Source organism: Haplochromis burtoni, unplaced genomic scaffold (genome assembly GCF_018398535.1).
Source record: "Haplochromis burtoni strain Fernald_Lab_line unplaced genomic scaffold, NCSU_Asbu1 Contig_2177, whole genome shotgun sequence".
NCBI classification, from domain to species: Eukaryota; Metazoa; Chordata; class Actinopteri; order Cichliformes; family Cichlidae; genus Haplochromis; species Haplochromis burtoni.
The window spans coordinates 1,241-8,088 of NW_024584538.1; the positions used below are offsets into that span (position 1 = coordinate 1,241).

Genomic DNA, 6,848 nt, shown 5'->3' on the forward strand with positions numbered 1-6,848 from the left:
TTTCATACTTTTACCATTAAGTGAAATCTCAACCATTTGGTAGAGATCAATAATTTGAAAACTAATTTAAATTTTTTTATTTTGAAAAAAAATATTGATTGTGGTTATTATTCACTCAAGTCATTAAGAAATGCAAACAAAAAAACTTTCCATTGCGTTTTTTTCTTGGTGTGGACCTCAAGGGGGTATGTGAGAACTCAGGGCTGTGTGTCGGACAGGGTCGTCTGCAGTACGGGGGCCCCACAGAGAACGGTTCTGGCTCCGTTCCTCTTCACCATCTACACTGCAGACTTCTCCCACAACTCCACCCAGTGCTTCCTGCAGAAGTTCTCTGATGACTCTGCAATAGTCGGCCTCATCACTGATAGGGGATGACAAGGAGTACAGAGAACTGACACAAGACTTTGTGGACTGGTGCCAGCTGATCTACCTCCAGATCAACGCCAGTAAAACCAAGGAGTTGATGGTAGACTTCCGCAGGCACAAGCATTCTCCACTGCAACCACTGAACATCCAAGGTATGGACATTGAGACTGTGGACAGCTACAGGTACCTTGGTGTTCATCTGAACAATAAACTGGACTGGACTCATAACTCAGACGCCCTCTACAGGACAGGGCAGAGCAGGCTGTACCTGCTGTGGAGACTCAGGTCTTTTGGCGTGAAGGGCCCACTCCTGAAGACCTTCTATGACTCTGTGGTGGCCTCAGCCATCTTTTACGGTGTGGTCTGCTGGGGCGGCAGCATCTCTGCTGGGGACATGAAGAGACTGAACAGGCTGATCCGCAGGGTCAGCTCGATTCTAGGATGGCCTCTGGACCCAGTGGAGGTGTTGAGTGACAGGAGAATGGTGGCTAAGCTGTCATCCCTGTTGGACAACATCTCCCACCCCATGCAGAAGACTGTGACAGCACTGAGCAGCTCCTTCAGTGGCAGGCTGCGGCAGACAGACCCACACGCACATCCAAAACACAATGATAACTTTCACCCTGTCTCCCTAATGTGCAACAGTACCAAGTGCAATTTTCCCAATAGAGCAAAGTATTTTATTCTTTTTGTATAGCATGTTATTCTATCTTATCTTATTCTACTCGGTTTTTTTCTTTTTTTCTTAATTTTTACTGCTCTTAACATGTACTTTCTGCTGCGACCAAAAAATTTCCCACGTGTGGGACTAATAAAGGTTTATCTGATCTTATTCTTCCCTGGTCCCAGTATCAAGTCCTGTGTCTCAGTGTGTGACTCATGTTTCCTATTTTACTTTGATAGTCCCTTGCCCTATTTTTAGTTTACTCATTTTTGCTTCCTGTCTGTCTTGTTATGACAGATTAGCTCCAGCTGTGTTTCCCTCCTGTTTCTCATTCCCTTGTTATCCTCTGTATATTTAGTCTTGTTTTCATTTGCCTGTTGACACATCATCCCATGTTCCTGTGTATGTTTCCTGTCCTCCAGGTTATTTCTGAGTTTGTTCCTAGTCTAAGTTCTATTTTTCAGATTTAGTTTTTATTTCACTTCTATGTTTCATTTGGATTTTTTCACAGCAATATAGCTGCTTCTTTGAGTTTATCCTGTTTCGTTTAAGTCCTGCATTTGGGTCCCGCACCACCAGGACATTTACTGTACATTCATCACAGTTGCCCCCTGACAGGGTCTCCCAAAGCAAACTGGTCCTGGAAGAGTGGCTAGACAAAGAGTAATTCAGTCAACCCCTTTGTGAGAGAAAAAAGCAAGTGTATTCTGGAGTAGGGTTACTGGGCCCCATCTTTGAACTAGAAAATCAGACTCATTCCCAGTGCGGGTTGGACTCTGCCTGGGCTTCCCTTTGTGACCAATTTTGCTCTGTGTTTTTATGGATAGAATTTCTACTCATAGCCAGGTGGCAAAAGGCTACCATTTTAGTGGCCATAGAATTGCATCTCTTATTTTTTCAGATTATTCTGTATGGTTCTGTTGGTCTTATCAGGCAGTGGCCTTTAGCTCACACTGGAGTGGTTCTTAGCTGAGTGTGAAACAGCAGATATAAGAATGAGAACATCCAAGTCGGAAGCTATGGTCCTCAGCCAGAAAAGGGTGGAGTCTCTACTTCAGGTCAGGGAGAAGTGACTGCCCCAGTGGAGGAGTTTAAGTATATCAGAGTCTTGCTCATGAGGCATGAGATTGTCAGATGGACTGGGGCCAAAGTGGTTCAGTGATTTGGGCATCTGACAAGGTGAGGTGTTTGAGGCATGTGCCATTGGGAGGAGGCCTTGGGGCAGACCCACTACACTGGACAAATCAGCTGGCCCAGGAACACCTCATGTTTCCCCAGATAAGCTGGAGGAGGTGGCAAGAGAGAGATCTGGGTATCCTTGCTGTGACAACTGCCCCTGTGACTCAGATAAATGTAAGAAAATGGGTGGATGGATAGATGCATGCAGATGCGCAGAGTACACTGAGAGAGAGAGAGAGAGAGAGAGAGAGAGAGAGAGAGAGAGAGAGAGAGCTGTGCAGGAAGTGTGATTTTTATTGTGGTGGAGGGAATTCATGACAATTTTTATCAAACGTGAAGCATAATTTGGATCTTCTTTTGCTGCTGATTCAGTGAACTTTGGGGATGAAACCTGCATCTTTAGAATCTGTTAGATGTTGGCTTTCAGCTCAGATGGCATGCCTGCGTATGTGCCATCGGGTGAACAATGCTCTGTGTTTACATCTTTGTGCTGAATCCGTTTAACTGCTCTCATTTACTGTTTTAGCTGTTTAGTGTTCATTAAAATAGTTTTGTGAGCTTTAACCTGAGATTCTGGCATTTCTGGCAAAGTCCATTTACATTTAAAAAATCGATTTGAGATTTAATGAATCGATATTGCTTTATTTAAGATAAAATTAATTTGACTTGGGAAAATCGTTTTTTAAAACCCAATCCTATTTCTGCATCCTTATTTTAACTTTAAGAATAGTAAAAAGAAAGTGTCAGTCATATGCAGTCCCACAGCATAAGACTTTCAGATAAATCTAGCACAATAGCTGATATTGTGAATAAATCTGACAAGCCAGCCTTATTTGCCATAAAGGAGAAATTGACATGATATAGAACCTTGAGTTCTTCTCAGGTGGCTGTAACTCGGATAGTAGCGCAGATCCTTTCCTAATTGAAAGGCTGGTGGTTTTGATCCATGGCTGCTCCAGTCTGCATGTCAAATATCCATGGACAAAATACTAATACCAAGTTACCCTCTGATGTATGAATATGAGAAAGAAAGCACTTCAGTAGAAAGAAGTGCTTGGCTGAATGAGGCAAGTTGTATAAAGTGCTTTGACATTTGATTAAATATTTCTATTAAAATATAATAATTTTGGTTTGGCTTGAACACTAAGATGAAACATAACTTTTAGTTGCACATTTGTCAACTTTACTGAAACCCTTAAATGTACCCTAGGTTAACCCACACCACTGTACAGGAAGGTGGTAAATCTGCTGATAAAACCGGTTTCAATAGCTTGCTAGTTGAGCTGATATTTGAACCATGCTGATAAAAAACTGAAATGCCTTGATTATCTGTCTCATACATAAACACATACCCAGCCAGATGCAGCTATATCATAAAAACTACACAATGAACTTAGGCTGCTGCCCCCGCGACCCGGCCTGGGATAAAGCGGATGAAGATGGATGGATGGATAGATGAACTGAAGGACCTGAAATTTTGGTGTGCATGTTCATGGTTTCAAAATGACCGCTTTTCTGAACTTAACAGAAAGATTTTATTACATATTCACCAATCTATTTTTGTTATTAGCAAGGAAAAAAATCTTGCTACACTGAAAATGGTCAGCAATGACCTCCCGCATGCTTCTGTAAATGTGAAAACAAGAGTTGCAATTATCTGTGTTCGTTTTAACGTTTTAACACTTTGCAACAGGATTAACAAGACATAAAAAAACACAGTTTGACTTAGCTGGTCGAGTACACCACTCACTGATGGACCTGCTATTATGTAACTGTATGGTCTCTGTACACCCAAAACCAAATACCTTAGTTATGAGGAAAAGAGACAAGAGTACTAAGTACTGTAATAACACTGAATAAAAAAAGGGTTTTTCAGTTCATGTTCTTTAGGGGGGAAAAAAGCAGTCTGTCTCCACTCAGTAAACAACCTACATGGGCTTTTGTTTGTGTGTGTGTACACACTGGGTACATAAACTGGACTTTGAGCCAGAGTTTGCACTAGTGAAGAGAGAGTGACAGAAAAGCCTAGATCTACTGAAAAGCGAAAAAGAAAACAGTGATTGCAGTAAAAGCTGAAAATAAAAGGCAAATATAATGTACTAAAGACTAAAATGGGGTGTGGTGGCTCAAGTGGTACAGCACATCAGCTACTGATTAGAAGGTCAGTGGTTCGATCCTTGGCTTCCCCAGTCTACATGTCAAATATCCTTGGGCAAGATACTAACCCCAAGTTGCCCTCCGATGCATTCATTGGAGTGTGAATAAATGTGAATGTAGATTAGTTTGCACTTGTGTTTAGAAGTGAATGAGGCATGTTGTATAGAGCGTTTTGAGTACTCCGGGAGAGTAGAAAAGCGCTATATAAGAATCAGTCCATTTACCATTTAAAATAACTGAATATATTTTAATAATAATCCATTGTTCTAATCCCAGGTCTTTTCTTTAAATGAAAATAAAACATAAATCTTTCACTATGATGTAAACGTTGCCTCAGCCCAAGGCTATTAAACTTTTATTAGCCAGTACCAAATCAACATCCTTCACTACACCAAGGCAAAAAAACAACAACAAAGTTCCAACATTAGCAAATCCTAATTTTTTCAATGAGACGTTTTGTTGCGCAAGAGAGCTCAGGGGTTAAAACAGCTGTTCTGTGAGGAACTGTTATCACTCAGGAGAACAGGTAACAACCATCCCACTATATGGGATATTATAACAGCTGCCTATTTCATTATAAAAATCATCTTGTGCTAAAGAGAACCTTTCTAAAGACCTTCATTAATCAGTTGTATAAGTTAAGGCAAAGTACACTAATACGAAGAACCAAGTCATATTTGCTTTCCACTAAGCTACAGACTAAAGACTACAGAAGTGGCTTTAGCTCAGGAGGTAGAGCAGGTCATCTGCTAATCAGAAGATTGGCGATTACCAGAATACTAACCTACTAACTAAGTTGCTCTTGGATGGATCTGTTGGAGTGTGAAAGCTAGCTATAAGCACTTACATAGAAAATACATACTAATGTATGAATGGGAGAGTGAAGCGAATGCTTTGACTGCTAAGATGGAAAAGCATTATATAAGAACCAATGCATTTATTGCAACAATTGCACATTCCAAAGTCATTTAATAGATCTATGCTGTTCAATACACAATGTATTTCTTCCATAACAAGCAATTATATATGAACCTTTTGTAATGTTCAGTTACTGACCTTAAAGGCAAATTTGCAGGTGATGTTTTCTGAAAGCTCTACTCCTCCAATCTGGAAACTGAGCAGGGGCAGACTCCCTAACACTGTATCCTCTTTGTCATCTGTGAATAAAAAAATTAAAAATGTAAAAAAAATATCCAGAATATTACACTTGAGTAGTGCTACAAATATGTGAGAGAAATAGCAATTACAGCTTGGGTTAGTAAAAATTGGCAGGATTAAGAAACAATAAAAGGAAGCAGGAATGTCTAGCCCAAACATGACTGGAATAAGAACTGCTCTTCTAGGACACCCAGCAATCCCCTCAGCTTCCACATTGAAAGTTTCCCACAATATAGGTCCATAATGGTCTGAACAAGCCTGTGATATGCAGTGACAAAGGCACAGACATTCTTCCTCACACATACCCAAAGGTATCCAGTGGAGATAAACAGGCGTACTGTAGAAGGGGCGTACCAGCACTGACTAAAGAATAAAACACATGAAAATTGAAGTAGTTTGAAAAATAATCAGTGTTCTCCTACCTCTTAAATCGCAAATGTAGCTGCGCACCGACAATTTTGCTTTGGCTGAGTGTGTGCCTTTACGTGTAGGCGTGCACTACAGAGAAAAATAGAGACAACAGAAAAGGGCAGGGAAGCAGAGAGACGGAGGGAGCGACAGGGCGAGAGCTCTAAAGGGAGGGGGAAGGGCTTGTGCAATCACAGAATACACAGATCCCTGCTCTGTGTGCCTATTTGTGTGAGATAATCATCAGCCCATGTGACTAAGTGTTGCAAGAATCTAAGCCCAGCCAGCTGAACCTGCTGCTTGCCTGCACCAATGAGACTCAAGCAACGCATGTGCTTGCATGTTTGAGCGCTTCTTCAATTCTGCTCATTGCTCCCATGCATATGTGAAAAATGTATTGATTTATTATATTTATAGACTGGAGCCATAAGACAAGATAAACCTAATCCCACATGTGGGAAATCTTTTGGTCATGGCAGAAAGTACAAGTTAAGAGCAGTAAAAATTAAGAAAAAAAGGGGAAAAAACAGTAGAATAGAATAACTATACAAACTGCAAATAGAATAAAATACTTCGTTCTATTTGGAATATTACTATTGAAAAAGTACATGGCAGTAGTGGTCGATAAGACTGAAAAAGCAGAACTATTTGAACAGAAAACACAATGAATGCAAAAACGGTGCAGTGCACAAAATAAATGAATGAAAACATTTTACAGCGTTAAACTAAATAGTCCCAGAATTTCTCTGGGACATTTTACTGTATGGTATAGTATTTTTAGAATCACACAGACAATAATTAACATTAATGTTAGTAAAGGAAGAAGCCAGAACTTTTATGTGAGGTTGAGAGGTACCATGGAAATAAAGGTAGGACCACATCAATACACAGTCTTGTTTCTGGAACTAGTCTCCTC

General features: G+C 40.4%; 1 long non-coding RNA gene across 1 annotated transcript; it reads right to left on the bottom strand.

Annotated features, from left to right (window-relative positions):
* Nucleotides 1-5,452: 5,452 nt before the first annotated feature.
* Nucleotides 5,453-6,112, bottom strand: LOC121813656. The gene is made up of 2 exons (XR_006053813.1): nucleotides 5,947-6,112; nucleotides 5,453-5,523 (listed from the first exon to the last, which is right to left on the bottom strand). It is a non-coding gene; the product is annotated as an uncharacterized LOC121813656 (long non-coding RNA).
* Between the last annotated feature and the right edge of the window lie 736 nt (nucleotides 6,113-6,848).